This window comes from Somniosus microcephalus, unplaced genomic scaffold, assembly GCF_052327205.1.
Source record: "Somniosus microcephalus isolate GS21.2 unplaced genomic scaffold, FLI_Smic_1.0 unresolved_chr2, whole genome shotgun sequence".
NCBI classification, from domain to species: Eukaryota; Metazoa; Chordata; class Chondrichthyes; order Squaliformes; family Somniosidae; genus Somniosus; species Somniosus microcephalus.
The window spans coordinates 12172129-12189114 of NW_028225180.1; the positions used below are offsets into that span (position 1 = coordinate 12172129).

At 52.2% G+C, this 16986-nt stretch overlaps 1 pseudogene; it reads left to right on the forward strand.

The window, feature by feature from the left end:
* LOC147092117 (uncharacterized) overlaps positions 1-16986 on the forward strand; it is a 52722-nt pseudogene that overhangs the window by 23153 nt on the left and 12583 nt on the right.

A 16986-nucleotide genomic window follows, 5' to 3' on the forward strand; every position in this document is an offset into this window, starting at 1 on the left:
GCACCCCCAGCCTGTGATATAGGAACAGAAGGCATCCATTCAGTCCCCTCGAACCTGTTGCATAGGAACAAAGAGGCCATTCAGTCCATCGAGCCTGTTACATAGAAACAGAAGGAGGCCATTCCGTCCCCTCGAACCTGTTGTGTAGGAACAGGAGAGGCCATTCAGCTCCTCGAGCCTGTTAGTAAAGAACAAGAGGAAGCCATTCAGCCCCTCGGGCCTGTTATATAAGAGCAGGAGGAGGCCATTCAATCCCCCTCGAGCCTGTTACACAGGAACAGGAGGAGGTCCATTCAATCCCTCGAGCCCGTTACTAATGAACAAGAGGAAGCCATTCAGACCCCTTACACCTATTGTATAGTATCAGGAGGAGGCCGTTCAGTCCTACGAACCTGTTATATAGCAACAAGGGGAGGCCATTCAATCCCTCGAGCCCATTACACAAGAACAGATGGAGGCCCATTCAGCCCCGCGAGCCTGTTACATACGAACAGGAGGATGCCATTCTGCCCCTCGAGCCTGTTACACAGGAACAGGAGGAGGCCATTCAGCCCCCCCAGCCTGTTGCAAAGGAACAGGAGGAGGTGATTCAGCCCCTCAAGCCTGTTTCATAGGAACAGTAGGAAGCCATTCAATCCCTCGAGCACATTACACAGGAACAGGAGGAGGACATTCAGCCACTCGAGCCTGTTACATAGGAACAGGATGAGGCCATTCAGCCCCTCGAGCCTGCTACACAGGAACAGGAGGAGGCCATTCAGCACCGCCCGCCTGTTACAAAGGAACAGGGGGAGGCCACTCATCCCCTCGAGCCTGTTACACTGGAACAGGAGGAGGCCATTCAGCCCCTCGAGCCTGTTACAAAGTAACAGGAGGAGGCCATCCAGCCCCTCGAGCCCATTACACAGGAACAGGAAGAGGCCATTCAGCCCCTCAAGCCTGTTTCATAGGAACAGTAGGAGGCCATTCAGCCCCTCGAGCCTGTTACACAGGAACAGGACGGAGGCCATTCAGCACCCCCAGCCTGTGATATAGGAACAGAAGGCATCCATTCAGTCCCCTCGAACCTGTTGCATAGGAACAAAGAGGCCATTCAGTCCATCGAGCCTGTTACATAGAAACAGAAGGAGGCCATTCCGTCCCCTCGAACCTGTTGTGTAGGAACAGGAGAGGCCATTCAGCTCCTCGAGCCTGTTAGTAAAGAACAAGAGGAAGCCATTCAGCCCCTCGGGCCTGTTATATAAGAGCAGGAGGAGGCCATTCAGTCCCCTTCGAGCCTGTTACACAGGAACAGGAGGAGGTCCATTCAATCCCTCGAGCCCGTTACTAATGAACAAGAGGAAGCCATTCAGCCCCCTTACGCCTATTGTATAGTATCAGGAGGAGGCCGTTCAGTCCTACGAACCTGTTATATAGCAACAAGGGGAGGCCATTCAATCCCTCAAACCCATTACACAAGAAGAGATGGAGGCCCATTCAGCCCCGCGAGCCTGTTACATACGAACAGGAGGATGCCATTCAGCCCCTCAAGCCTGTTTCATAGGAACAGTAGGAGGCCATTCAATCCCTCGAGCACATTACACAGGAACAGGAGGAGGACATTCAGCCACTCGAGCCTGTTACATAGGAACAGGATGAGGCCATTCAGCCCCTCGAGCCTGCTACACAGGAACAGGAGGAGGCCATTCAGCACCCCCCGCCTGTTACAAAGGAACAGGGGGAGGCCACTCATCCCCTCGAGCCTGTTACACTGGAACAGGAGGAGGCAATTCAGCCCCTCAAGCCTGTTACACAGGAACAGGAGGAGGCCATTCAGCCCCTCGAGCCTGTTACACTGGAACAGTAGGAGGCCATTCCGCCCCTTGAGCCTCTTACACTGGAACAGGAGCAGGCCATTCAGCCCCCCCAGCCTGTTACATAGGAACAGAAGGAATACATTCAGCCCCTCGAGCCTGTTACACTGGAACAGGAGGAGGCCATTCAGCACCCCCAGCCTGTTACATAGGAACAGGAGGAAGCCATTCAGCCACTCGGGCCTGTTAAATAGGAACAGGAGGAGGCCATTCAGTCCTTCGAGCTTGTTACATAGGAACAGAAGGAGGCCATTCAGTCCCCTCGAACCTGTTGTGTAGGAACAGGAGAGGCCGTTCAGCTCCTCGTGCCTGTTACTAAAGTGCAGGATGAGGCCATTCAGTCCTTTGAGCCTGTTACACAGGAACAGAATGAGGCCATTCAGCCCCCTTAAGCCTGTTGCGTAGTATCAGGAGGAAGCCATTCAGCCTCTCGAGCCTGTTACGATAGGAACAGGAGGAGGCCATTCAGTCCTTTGAGCCTGTTACACTGGAACAGGAGGAGGCCATTCAGCCCCTCGTGCCTGTTACATAGGAACAGAAGGAGGCCATTCAGCCCCCTCTAACCTGTTCCGTAGGAACAGTAGAGGCCATTCAGTCCTTCGAGCCTGTTACATCAGGAAAAGGAGAAGGCCCATTCAGTCCTTTCAGCTTGTTACAAATGATCAGAATGAGGCCATTCAGACCCTCGAGCCTGTTACGCAGGAACAGGAGGAGGCCATTCAGTCTCCTCGAACCTGTTGTGTAGGAACAGGAGGAGGCCCATTCAGCTCCTCGAGCCTGTTAATAAAGAAAAAGAGGAAGCCATTCAGCCCCCCGGACCTGTTAAATAGGAACAGGAGGAGGCCATACAGTCCTTCGAGCCTGTTACACAGGAACAGAATGAGGCCATTCAATCCCCCTCGAGCCTGTTACACTGGAACAGGAGGAGGCCCATTCAGCCCCTCGAGCCTGTTACACAGGAACAGGAGGAGGCAATTCAGCCCCTCAAATCTGTTTCATAGGAACAGTAGGAGGCCATTCAATCCCCCTCGAGCCTGTTACACAGGAACAGGAGGAGGCCCATTCAGCCCCTCGAGCCTGTTACACAGGAACAGGAGGAGGCCCATTCAGCCCCTCGAGCCTGTTACACAGGAACAGGAGGATGCCATTCAGCCCCTCGAGCCTGTTAAATAAGAGCAGCCGGAGGCTATTCAGTCCCCTTCGAGCCTGTTACACAGGAACAGGAGGAGGTCCATTCAATCTCTCGAGCCTTTAACTAAAGAACAAGCCATTCAGCCCCCTTACGCCTATTGTATAGTATCAGGAGGAGGCCATTCAGTCCCCTTGAGCCTGTTACACAGGAACAGGAGGAGTCCATTCAGCCCCTCGAGCCTGTTACACTGGAACACGAGGAGGCCATTCAGCCCCTTCAGCCTGTTACACTGGAACAGGAGCAGGCCATTCAGCCCCCCCAGCCTGTTACATAGGAACAGAAGGAAGCCATTCAACCCCTCGGGCCTGTTAAATAGGCACAGGAGGAGGCCATTCAGTCCTTCGAGCTTGTTACACAGGAACAGAAGGATGCCATTCATTCCCCTCGAACCTGTTGTGTAGGAACAGGAGAGGCCGTTCAGCTCCTTGAGCCTGTTACTAAAGAACTGGATGAGGCCATTCAGTCCTTTGAGCCTGTTACATAGAAACAGGAGGAGGCCATTCAGCCCCTCGAGCCTGTTACACTGGAACAGGAGGGGGACATTCAGCCCCCGCAGCCTGTTAGAAAGGAACAGGAGGAGTTCATTCAGCCCCCTCGAGCCTGTTACACAGGAACAGGAAGAGGCCATTCAGCCCCTCCAGCCTGTTACATAGGAACAGGAGGAGGCCATTCAGCTCCTCGAGCCAATTACATAGGAACAGGAGGAGGCCATACAGCCCCTCGAGCCTGTTACAGAGGAACAGGAGGAGGCCATTCAGCCCCTCAAGCCTGTTACATAGGAACAGGAAGAGGCCATTCAGCCCCTCGAGCCTGTTTCATAGGAACAGTAGGAGGCCATTCAGCCCCTCGAGCCTGTTACACAGGAACAGAATGAGGCCATTCCATCCCCCTCGAGCCTGTTACACAGGAACAGGAGGAGGCCATTCAATCCCTCGAGCCTGTTAATAAAGAACGAGAAGAAGCCATTCAGCCCCTCGAGCATGTTACACAGGAACAGGAGGAGGCCATTCAGCCCCCTCGAGCCTGTTACATCAGGAACAAGAAGAGGTCATTCAGCCCCTGAAACCTGTTACACAGGAACAGGTGAAGGTCATTCAGCCCCTCGAGCCTGTTACATTAGGAATAGGAGGAGGCCATTCAGCATTTTGAGTCTGTTACACAGGAACAGGAGCAGGCCATTCAGCCCCTCGAGCCTTTTACAGAGGAACAGGAGGAGGCCCATTCAGCCCCTCAAGACTGTTACACAGGAACAGGAGGTAGCCAATCAGCCCCCTCGAGCCTGTTACACACGAACAGGAGGAGGCCATTCAGCCCCTCGAGCCTGTTACATAGGAACAGGAGGAGGCCCGTTCAGCCCCCTCAAGCCTGTTACACATGTACAGGAGAGGCCACTCAGCCTCTCGAGCCTGTTACACAGGAACAGGAGGAGGCCCATTCAGCCCCTCGAGCTTGTTACATAGGAACAGAAGTAGGGCATTCAGCCCCCTCGAGCCTGTTACACAGGAACAGGAGAGGCCCTTCGATCCCTTGAGCCTGTTACTAAAGAACACGAGGAACCCATTAAGCTCCCTTAAGCCTGTTGTGTCGTATCAGGAGGAGGCCGTTCAGTCCTACAAACCTGTTATATAGGAACAAGGGGAGGCCATTCAGACCCTCGAGCCTGTTATGAAAGCTTCTTTAGATATTTCAAGAGAAAAAGATTGCTGAAGTCAAGCGTAGATCCCTTGCAGTCAGAATCAGGGGAATTTATAATGGGAAACAAAGAAATGGCAGTCCAATTAAATACACACTTTGGTTCTGTCTTCACAAAGGAGGACACAAATAACCTCCCAGAGTTGTCAGGGAATATAGGGTCTAATGAGAGGGAGAAACTGAATGAAATCAGTATTTGTAGGGAAATGGTGTTATGGAATTTGACGGGATTGAAGGCCGATAAATCCCAAGGGCCTGATAATCTACATCCTAGGGTGCTTAAGGAAGTGGCCCTAGAAGTAATAGATGCATTGCTGGTCATCTTCCAAAATTCTATAGACTCTGGAATAGTTCCCATGGATTGGAGGGTAGCTAATGTTACCCCACTATTTAAAAAAGATTGGTAGAGAGAAAACAGGAATAATAGACCGGTAAGCCTGACATCGGTAGTGGGGTAAATGCTAGAGTCCATTATAAAAGATGTAATAGCAGAGCACTTGGAAAACAGTGACAAGATCAGACAAAGTTAACATGGATTTACAAAAGGTAACTCGTGCTTGAATAATCTACTGGAATTTTTTGAGGATGTAACTGGTAGGGGAATTTATAATGGGGAACAAAGAAATGGCAGACCAATTAAATACATATTTTGGTTCTGTCTTCACAAAGGAGGACACAAATAAACTCCCAGAGATGTCGGGGAACATAGGGTCTGATGAAAGGGAAGAACTGAAAGAAATCAGTATTTGTAGGGAAATGGTGTTATGGAAATTGACGGGATTGAAGGCCAATAAATCCCCAGGGCCTGATAATCTACATCCTAGGGTACTTAAGGAAGTGGCCCCAGAAATAGTAGATGCATTGCTGATCATCTTCCAACATTCGATGGAATCTGGAACAGTTCCCATGGATTGGAGGGTAGCTAATGTTACCCCACTATTCAAAAAAGGTGGTAGAGAGAAAACGGGGAATTACAGACCAGTAAGCCTGACATCGGTAGTGGGGAAAATACTAGAGTCCATTACAAAAGATGTAATAGCAGAGCACTTGGAAAACAGTGACAGGATCGGACAAAGTCAACATGGATTGACAAAAGGTAAATCGTGCTTGACTAATCTACTGGAATTTTTTGAGGATGTAACTGGTAAAATAGATATGGGAGAACCAGTGAATGTGGTTTATTTGGACTTTCAAAAGGCTTTCGATAAGGTCCTGCATAAGAGGTTAGCGTGTAAAGTTAAGGCACATGGGATTGGGGGCAAGGTACTGACTTGGATAGAAAACTGGTTGGCAGACAGGAAGCAAAGAGTTGGAATAAACGGGTCTTTTTCCGAGTGGCAGGCAGTGACTAGTGGGGTACCGCAGTGATCGGTGCTAGGACCCCAGCTATTCACAATATATATTAGTGATTTAGACGAGGGAACTAGATGTAATATCTCCAAGTTTGCAGATGACACAAAGCTGGATGGGCTTGTGTGCTGTGAGGAGGATGCCGAGAAACTCCAGTATGATTTGGACAGGTTGGGTGATTGGGCAGATGCATGGCAGATGCATTATAATGTGGATAAATGTGAGGTTATCCACTTTGGTGGCAAAAACAGGAAGGCAGATTATTATCTGAACGGCAAAAGATTGGGAGAAGTGGAAGTGCAACGAGACCTGGGTGTCCTTGTGCACCAGTCACTGAAGGTAAGCATGCAGGTGCAGCAGGCGGTTAAGAAGGCAAATGTTCTGTTGGCCTTCAAAGTGAGAGGATTCGAGTACAGGAGCAAGGATGTCTTGCTGCAGTTGTACAGGGCCTTGGTGAGACCATTGTGTACAGTTTTGGTCACCTTATCTGAGGAAGGATGTTCTTGCCATGGAGGGAGTGCACCGAAGATTCACCAGACTGATACCTGGGATGGCAGCAATGATGTATTAGGAGAGATTGGGTCGATTGGGCTTATATTCGCTGGAGTTTAGAAGAATGAGAGGGGATCTCATTGAAGCTTATTAAATTCTAACAGGACTAGACAGACCAGATGCAGGAAGGATGTTCCCAATGGCGGGGATTCCAGAACCAGGGGTCACAGTCTAAAGATAAGGGGTAAGCCATTTATGACAGAGATGAGGAGGAATTTCTTCACCCAGAGAGTGGTGAACCTGTGGAATTCTCTACCACAAAAGGCAGTTGAGGCCAGTTCATTAAATATATTCAAGAAGGAGTTGGATATATTTCTTAAGGCTAAAGGGATCAAGGGGTATGGGGAGAAAGCAGGGACAGGGTACTGAGTTTGGATGATCAGCCATGATCTCATTAAATGGCGGAGCAGGCTCGAGGGGCCAAATGGCCTACTCCTGCTCCTATCTTCTATGTTTCTATGAACAGAAGGAGGCCATTCAGCTGCTCAAGCCTAGTACACAAAAACAGGAGGCGGCGCATTCAGCCCCGCGAACCTGTTGCACTGGAACAGGAGGAGGCCATTCAACCCCTCGAGCCTGTTACATTAGGAACAGGAGGAGGCCATTCAGCCCCTCGAGCTTGTTACAGAGGAACAGGAGGAGGCCCATTCAGCCCCTCGAGACAGTTACACAAGAACAGGAGGAGGCCCATTCAGCCCCTCGAACCTGTTACACAGGAACAGGAGAACTCCATTCAACCCCTCAAGCCTGATACCATAGGAACAGGAGGAGGCCATTGAGCCTCTCGAACCTGTTACACAAGAACAGGAGGATCCCATTCAGGCCCCTCGAGCCTGTTACACAGGGACAGGAGGAGGCCCATTCAGCCACCTTGAGCCTGTTACACAGGAACAGGAGGAGGCCCATTCAGCCCCCTCGAGCCTGTTACATAGGAACAGGAGGAGGCCATTCAGTCCTTCGAGCCTGATACTACAGAACAAGAGGAGGCTATTCAACCCCCTTAAGCCTATTGCATAGAAACAGAAGGAGGCCATTCAGTCCCTCGAGCCTGTTACACAGGAACAGAAGGAGGCCATTCAATCCCTTGAGCCTGTTACTAAAGAACAAGAGGAAGACATTCAGCCCTCTTAAGCCTGTAACACAGGAAGAGGAGGAGGCCCATTCAGCCCCCTCGAGGCTGTTACATAGGAACAGGAGGATGCCATTCAGTCCTTCGAGCCTGTTACTACCGAACAAGAGGTGGCTATTCACCCCTCTCGAGCCTGTTACATAGGAACAGGAGAACACCATTCAGCCCCTCGAGCCTGATACTATAGGAACAGGAGGACATCATTGAGCCTCTCAAATCTGTTACACAAGAATAGGAGGAGGCCTATTCAGCCCCTCGAGCCTGTTACATTAGGAATAGGAGGAGGCACATTCAGCCCCCTCGAGCCTGTTACATAGGAACAGGAGGAGGTCCATTCAGCCCCTTGAGCCTGTTACATAGGAACAGGAGGAGGTCCATTCAGCCCCTTGAGCCTGTTACACAGGAACAGGAGGAGGCCCATTCAGCCCCTCGAGCCTGTTACACAGGAACAGGAGGAGGCCCATTCAGCCCCTCGAGCCTGTTACACAGGAACAGGAGGAGGCCATTCAGTCCTTCGAGCCTGTTACTACAGAACAAGAGGAGGCTATTCAGCCCCCTTAAAACTGTTGCATAGGAACAGAAGGAGGCCATTCAATCCCTCGAGCCTGTTACTAAAGAACAAGAGGAAGCCATTCAGCCCCCTTAAGCCTGTTGCGTAGGAACAGGAGGAGGCCATTCAGTCCTACAAACCTGTTATATAGGAACAGGAGGAGGCCATTTAGCAGAACCAAATCTATCAATCTCAGTCTTGAAATTTTCAATTGACCCCACAGCCTCCACAGCTTTTTGGGGGAGAGAGTTCCAGATTCCCACTACCCTTTGTGTGAAGAAGTGCTTCCTGACATCACCCCTGAACGGCCTGGCTCTAATTCTTAGGTTGTGCCCCACTTGTTCTGGACTCCCCCCACCAGAGGAAATAGTTTCTTTCGATCTACTCTCTCGAATCTTTTGATCATCTTAAACACCTCAATGAGATCGCCCCTTAATCTTCTATACTCGAGGGAGTACAAGCCTAGTCAGTGCAGCCTGCCCTCATAATTTACCCCTTTTAGCCCCCGGTATCATTCGGGTGAATCTGCGCTGCCCCCCCCCCCTCCGAGGACAATATATCTTTCCTGAGGTGCGGTGCCCAGAACCGAACGCAGTGATTCCAGGTGGGGTCTAACCGGAGCTCTGTACAGCTGTAACGTAATCTCCAACTCTTTGTATTCCAGCATGGATGCATTTAAGGGAAAGCTAAATAAGTACATGAGGGAGAAAGGAATAGAAGGATATGCTGGTGGGGTGAGTTGAAGAGGGGGTGGGAGGAAGCTCGTGTGGAGCATTAACACCGGCACGGATCAGTTGGGCTGAATGGCCTGTTTCTGCGCTGTGTACATTTTATGTTACGTGCATCAGTGTGTCCAGAATAAATATCAAAATCTGATGTCCATGTTTGATAAACACTCGTGTGCTAAACCTTTACTGGTTATGCCTCAGCTGGAGTATAATGTCCAATTCTGGGCACCACACTTTAGGAAGGATGTCAAGGCCTTGGAGAGGGTGCCGGGGAGATTGACCAGAATGGCACCGGGGATGAGGGACTTCAGTTATGTGGAGAGACTGGAGAAGCTGGGATTGTTCTCCTTAGAGCAGAGAAGGTTAAGGGGGAGATTGACCAGAATGGTACCAGGGATGAGGGACTTCAGTTACCTGGAGAGACTGGAGAAGCTGGGATTGTTCTCCTTAGAGCAGAGAAGGTTAAGGGGGAGATTGACCAGAATGGTACCAGGGGATGAGGGACTTCAGTTACGTGGAGAGACTGGAGAAGCTGGGATTGTTCTCCTTAGAGCAGAGAAGGTTAAGGAGGAGATTGACCAGAATGGTACCAGTGATGAGGGACTTCAGTGATGTGGAGAGACTGGAGAAGCTGGGATTGTTCTCCTTAGAGCAGAGAAGGTTAAGGGGAGACCAAATAGATGTAATCAAAATTATGAGGTGTTTTGATGGAGCAAGTAGGAAGAAACTCTTTCCTCTTGTAAGTGGGTTGGTAACCAGAGGTCACAGATTTAAAATAATTGGTAAAAGCACCAGAGGGGGAGATGAGGAGAGATTTTTTCACACATAGGCTCGTTAAGATCTGGAAAGCACTACCTGAAAGGGTGGTGGAAACAGATTCCATCGGAACTGTCAAACGGCAATTGGACATTGACTTGACTAGGTCTAATTTCCAGGGTTATGGGGAGAGAGCCGGGTATTGGGACTATTTGGACAGCTCGTTCAAAGAGGCAGCACAGGCACAATGGGCCTTGTGTCCTCCGTCTGTGTTGTACGACTCCACAGGCGAGAAACTCAAATACTTACCGCCCCTTGTTAGCGCCAGCGATTCTGGACAAAATGGCGGCCACGGCTCTTACGCCAGCCGGAGGCGGTGCCCGCGGCGGCAGCCGCCATATTCGTGGGCCCCTATTGACGTCAGCGCCCTGCAACAGAAAAAATGGCGGTGTTCGGACGTTAACCTGCCGTGCAAGCAGGCTGACAGACGCTGACCACGGCGATATCTGCAGCAGTTCAAGGGACACACACATCATAGAGTCATACGGAGAAAAATTGAGCCGCACCCACTTTGGGTGCTTTTAGCGCCCCGGAAAGATTTGCACCCCAGCGACCGAAATTGTATGGTAGCGCCCCAAGAGGGAAGTGGCACGCTACTGGAAGTGCCCCGCCTCCCTCTTGGGGCGCTGTTAGGGAATATCGTGGCGCTATGTGCCGCGGTATTGCAGGCCTTCCTCCCCTTCTTAAAGGGGAGGGGCCTTGCGCAGCGCGACCCGGGGCCCAGCCGGGCCCCCAGGGTTTGGGAGTGTTGGCAAAAGAGCCCGACCCTCAAGAGAAGTGCCGGGCTCTCGGAGCGCAGCCGGCGCTCCGGGGGGGGCTGTGGGGGGGAGCCATTCAGGAGGCCAGGATCGGGAGCACAGGCAGGTGCTGGCAGGCGGCCAGCAACAAAAATGACCGCCCCGCACCTCGCCTTTAAATAGCGCTGCCCTGGTCGCAGGTAGGCCCCCCGACCCCATCGGACATTGCGTCCGGCGGTAAGTCAGGGGGCGCTCCTGAAGATCACGGCCGGGGCACGAGCGGGGCGCTACGCATGGCGAAGATGTCATCGCTGGTGGTGCAGCGCCACGGGGTGCTAACGGTTAGCGCCGCTGCTAACCTCCCGCTGAATTTCGCGGGAGGCGGTGGCGGCACCGCGCCCGGGCTCTAGTTGCTTTGCACCCCATTAGCATCCTCGGGAGGTGCAAAGCAACAAAATTTTCCCCCATAGAGTCATAACGGCACAGAAGGAGGCTATTCGGCCCATCGAGTCCGTGCCGGCTCTCTGTAGAGCAATCCAGTCAGTCCCATTCCCCCGCTCTCTCCCCGTAGCCCTGCAAGTTTATTTCCCTCAAGTGCCTATGAAGTCTCAAGGTGTTTCTGCTTCCACCACTTCCGTTGGCAGCAAGTTCCAGGTCCTCACCACTCGCTGCGTAAAAAAGTTTTTCCTCACGTCCCCCCGTATCTCTTGCCCAAAATCTTAAATCTGTGTCCCCTGGTCCTTCTACCATCAACTAGTGGGATCAGCCTTTCCCTGTCTAGCCTATCCAAACCCGTCATAATCTTGTACACATCTATCCAATCACCCCTCAACCTCCTTTGCTCTAATGAAAACAAATCCAGCCGCTACAACCCTCCCTATCTCTGTAACCTCCTCCAGCCACTACAACCCTCCCTATCTCTGTAATCTCCTCCAGCCCCTACAACCCTCCCTATCTCTGTAACCTCCTCCAGCCCCTACAACCCTCCCTATCTCTGGAACCTCCTCCAGGCCCTACAACCCTCCCTATCTCTGTACCCTCCTCCAGCCCCTACAAACCTCCCTATCTCTGTAACCTCCTCCAGCCCCTACAACCCTCCCTATCTCTGTAATCTCCTCCAGCCCCTACAACCCTCCCTAGCTCTGTAACCTCCTCCAGCCCCTACAACCCTCCCTATCTCTTTAGCCTCCTCCAGCTCCTACAACCCTCCCTATCTCTGTGACCTCCTCCAGCCCCTACAACCCTCCCTACCTCTGTAACCTCCTCCAGCCCTACAACCCTCCCTATCTCTGTAACCTCCTCCAGCCCCTACAACCCTCCCTATCTCTGAAATCTCCTCCAGCTCCTACAACCCTCCCTATCTCTGTAACCTCCTCCAGCTCTACAACCCTCCCAATCTCTTTAGCCTCCTCCAGCCCCTACAACCCTCCCTATCTCTGTAACCTCCTCCAGCCCTACAACCCTCCCTATCTCTGTAACCTCCTCCAGCTCTACAACCCTCCCAATCTCTTTAGCCTCCTCCAGCCCCTACAACCCTCCCTATCTCTGTAACCTCCTCCAGCCCTACAACCCTCCCTATCTCTGTAACCTCCTCCAGCCCCTACAACCCTCCCTATCTCTGTAACCTCCTCCAGCTCTACAACCCTCCCAATCTCTTTAGCCTCCTCCAGCCCCTACAACCCTCCCTATCTCTGTAACCTCCTCCAGCCCTACAACCCTCCCTATCTCTGTAACCTCCTCCAGCCCCTACAACCCTCCCTATCTCTGTAACCTCCTCCAGCCCCTACAACCCTCCCTATCTCTGTAACCTCCTCCAGCCCCTACAACCCTCCCTATCTCTGTAACCTCCTCCAGCCCCTACAACCCTCCCTATCTCTGTAACCTCCTCCAGCCCCTACAACCCTCCCGATCTCTGTAACCTTCTCCAGCCCCTACAACCCTCTTGAGTTGACTGTGATTCTCCAATTCTGGCCTCTTGATCACCCCCGATTTCTATTGCCCCATCATTGGCGGCTGTGCCTTCAGCTGCCTGGGCCTCAATCTGTGGAATTCCCTCCCTAAACCTCTCCGCCTCTCTCCCTCCTCCTTTAAGATGCTCCTTAAACCGACCTCTTTGACCAAGCTTATGGTCACCTATCCTAATATCTCCTTATGTGACTCGATGTCAGATTTTGTCTGATAATCGCTCCTGTGAAGCGCCCGGGGACATTTTACTACATTAAAGGCACTATATAAATGCAAGGAACAGGCTGGAGGAGACTGAAAGCTTGTTGAGGAGAGCGACAGGTGAAAACTGGTATCATAAAGTAAGAAAGAAAGAATGCCATTTCCACAGCTCCTTTCATAGCCTCAGGAAGGCCCAAAGCACTTCACAGTCAATGAAGTACATTTGAAGTGTAGTCAGCGTTATAATGCTGGAAATGCGGCAGCCAATTTGCGCACAGCAAGCTCCCGCAAACAGCAATATCATAATGAACAGATCATCTATTTTCAGCGATGTTGGTTGAGGGATCAATATTGGCCAGGACACTAGGGAGAACTCACCTGTTCTTCTTCAAAATGCTGCCAGGGATCACATATGTCCAGCTGAGAGAGCAGATATAATGGCTCATCCAAAAGACGGCTCCTCCGACAGTGCGGCGCTCCCTCTGTACTGCCCCTCCGACAGTGCAGCACTCCCTCAGTACTGACCCTCCGACAGTGCAGCGCTCCCTCAGTACTGCCCCTCCGACAGTGCAGCGCTCCCTCAGTACTGCCCCTCCGACAGTGCGGCGCTCCCTCAGTACTGTCCCTCCTACAGTGCAGCGCTTCCTCAGTACTGCCCCTCCGACAGTGCAGCGCTCCCTCAGTACTGCCCCTCCGACACTGCAGTGCTCCCTCAGTAGTGCCCCTCTGATAGTGCAGCGCTCACTCAGTACTGCCCCTCCGACACTGCAGCGCTCCCTCAGTACTGCTCCTCCGACAGTACATCGCTCCCTCAGTACTTCCCCTCCGCCACTGCAGCGCTCCCTCAGTACTGCCCCTCCAACAGTGCAGCGCTCCCTCAGTAGTGCCCCTCCGACAGTGCAGTGCTCCCTCAGTACTGCCCCTCCGACAGTGCAGCGCTCCCTCAGTACTGCCCCTCCGACAGTGCAGCGCTCCATCTGTACTGGTCATCCGACAGTGCAGCGCTCCCTTATTACTGCCCCTCCAACAGTGCAGCGCTCCCTCAGTACTGCCATTCCGACAGTGCAGCGCTCCCTCAGTAATGCCCCTCCGACGGTGCAGCGCTATCTCAGTACTGCCCCTCCGACAGTGCGGCGTCCCTCAGTAATGCCCCTCCGACAGTGCATCGCTATCTCAGTACTGCCCCTCCGACAATGCAGCGCTCCCTCAGTACTGCCCCTCCGACAGTGCAGCGCTCCCTCTTTACTGTCCCTCCGACAGTGCGGCGCTCCCTCAGTACTGCCATTCCGACAGTGCAGCGCTCCCTCAGTACTGCCCCTCCGACACTGCAGTGCTCCCTCAGTAGTGCCCCTCTGACAGTGCAGCGCTCACTCAGTACTGCCCCTCCGACACTGCAGCGCTCCCTCAGTACTGCTCCTCCGACAGTACATCGCTCGCTCAGTACTTCCCCTCCGCCACTGCAGCGCTCCCTCAGTACTGCCCCTCCAACAGTGCAGCGCTCCCTCAGTAGTGCCCCTCCGACAGTGCAGTGCTCCCTCAGTACTGCCCCTCCGACAGTGCAGCGCTCCCTCAGTACTGCCCCTCCGACAGTGCAGCGCTCCATCTGTACTGATCATCCGACAGTGCAGCGCTCCCTTATTACTGCCCCTCCAACAGTGCAGCGCTCCCTCAGTACTGCCATTCCGACAGTGCAGCGCTCCCTCAGTAATGCCCCTCCGACGGTGCAGCGCTATCTCAGTACTGCCCCTCCGACAGTGCGGCGTCCCTCAGTAATGCCCCTCCGACAGTGCATCGCTATCTCAGTACTGCCCCTCCGACAATGCAGCGCTCCCTCAGTACTGCCCCTCCGACAGTGCAGCGCTCCCTCTTTACTGTCCCTCCGACAGTGCGGCGCTCCCTCAGTACTGCCATTCCGACAGTGCAGCGCTCCCTCAGTACTGCCCCTCCGACAGTGCAGCGCTCCCTAAGTACTGCCCCTCCGACAGTGCAGCACTCCCTCAGTACTGCCCCTCCGACAGTGCAACGCTCCCTCAGTACTGCCCCTCCTACAGTGCGGCACTCCCTCAGTGCTGCACTGGCAGTGTTGGCCTGGATTATGTGACTCAATTCTCTGGAGTGGGACGATGAACCCACGGCCTCTGACACAGAGGTGAGAGTGCTACCCACTGAACCACAGTTCACACCACAGAAGGCACTGACATGAGTCATGTGGCATTGTACCTAACAACAGAAAGAGGAAGTGTGGTGTCTCTTGGGGCTCTGTGCAATCAATGGGGGTGGAACTGAAGGGGGAAGTGGCTGTAACCTCCGTCGAGGAGATGCTGGCCACGGTGGGAATTGCTCCAAAGGAGAAACTTGCTACAGTCACCACCCATCTGTTTCAATGAATTACATTGAATATCCTGCACGGAAACAGGCCATTCAGCCCAACCAGCCCATGCCAGTGTTTGTGTTCCAACCGAGCCTCCTCCCATCCTTCCTCATCTAACTCTATCAACATAATCCCTTCTCCCTCATGTGCGTATCTAGCTTCCCCTTAAATGCATCTACAGTATTCGCCTCAACCACTCTCTGTAGTGACGAGTTCCACATTCTCACCCCTCTCTGGGTCAAGAAGTTTCTCCTCAATTCCCTATTTGATTTTTTGGTGACTATCTTATATCGAACAGGCCTCTGGTTTTGCTCTTCCCCACAAGTGGAAACACTCTCTCTGTGTCCACTCCATCAAAACCTTTCATCGTTTTAAAGACCTCGATCAGGTCACCCCTCAGCCTTCTCTTTTCCAGAGAAAAGAGACCCAGCCTGTTCATTCGTTCCTGATAGGTGTAACCTTGCAGTTCTCGTGTCCTCCTTGTGAAACTTTTCTGCACCTTCTCCAGTACCTTTATCTAATTTTTATAATCTGGCGAGCAGAACCGTACACAGATTCTCCCGACTCTGTGCCACTTTATTTACTTCGCTTGTCCCATTGCCACCCCCTTTGCCTCGCACCATCATCCCTTTTGTCATTTAGTCTCTTCTGCCCTGCCCCCATCACAGACCTTCCCTTTTGTTATTTCCTCCCCTCCCCCCCTTTTCCACTGCCTCTATACTTGCTTAAAAACTGTTAAATCTCTTAATTAATATCATAGAAACATAGAAACATAGAAGATAGGAGCAGGAGTAGGCCATTCGGCCCCTCGAGCCTGCTCCGCCATTCAATGCAATCATGGCTGATCATCCAAGTTCAGTACCCTGTCCCTGCCTTCTCCCCATATCCCTTGATCCCTTTAGCCTTAAGAAATATATCCAACTCCTTCTTGAATATATTTAATGAATTGGCCTCTACTGCCTCCTGTGGTAGAGAATTCCACAGGTTCACCACTCTCTGGGTGAAGAAACTCCTCCTCATCTCTGTCCTAAATGGCTTACTCCTTATCCTTAGACTGTGACCCCTGGTTCTGGACTCCCCCGCCATTGGGAACATCCTTCCTGCATCTAGTCTGTCTAGTCCTGTCAGAATTTTATAAGTTTCAATGAGATCCCCTCTCATTCTTCTAAACTCCAGCGAGTATAAGCCCAATCGACCCAATCTCTCCTCATACGTCATTCCTGCCATCCCAGGTATCAGCCTGGTGAATCTTCGCTGATCTCCTTCCATGGCAAGAACATCCTTCCTCAGATAAGGCGACCAAAACTGCAGACAATACTCAAGATGCGGTCTCACCAAGGCCCTGTACAACTGCAGCAAGACATCCTAGTTCCTGTACTCGAATCCTCTCGCTATGAAGGCCAACATACCATTTGCCTTCTTAACCACCTGCTGCACCTGCATGCTTACCTTCAGCGACTGGTGCACAAGGACGCCCAGGTCTCGTTGCACTTCCCCTTCTCCCAATCTATTGCCATTCAGATAATAATCTGCCTTCCTGTTTTTGCCACCAAAGTGGATAACCTCGCACTTATCCACGTTATATTGCATCTGCCATGCTTCTACCCAATCACCCAACCTGTCCAAATCATCCTGGAGTTTCTCGACATCCTCCTCACAGCACACACGCCCAGCCAGCTTTGTATTACACATAAAAACTGTGGCAACAAGAGCAGGTCAGAGGCCGGGTATTCTGTGGCAAGTGTCTCACTTCCTGACTCCCCAAAGCCTTTCCACCATCTGCAAAGCACAACTCGGGAATGTGATAGAATCATAGAAAGTTACAGCACGGAAGGAGGCCATTTCGACCC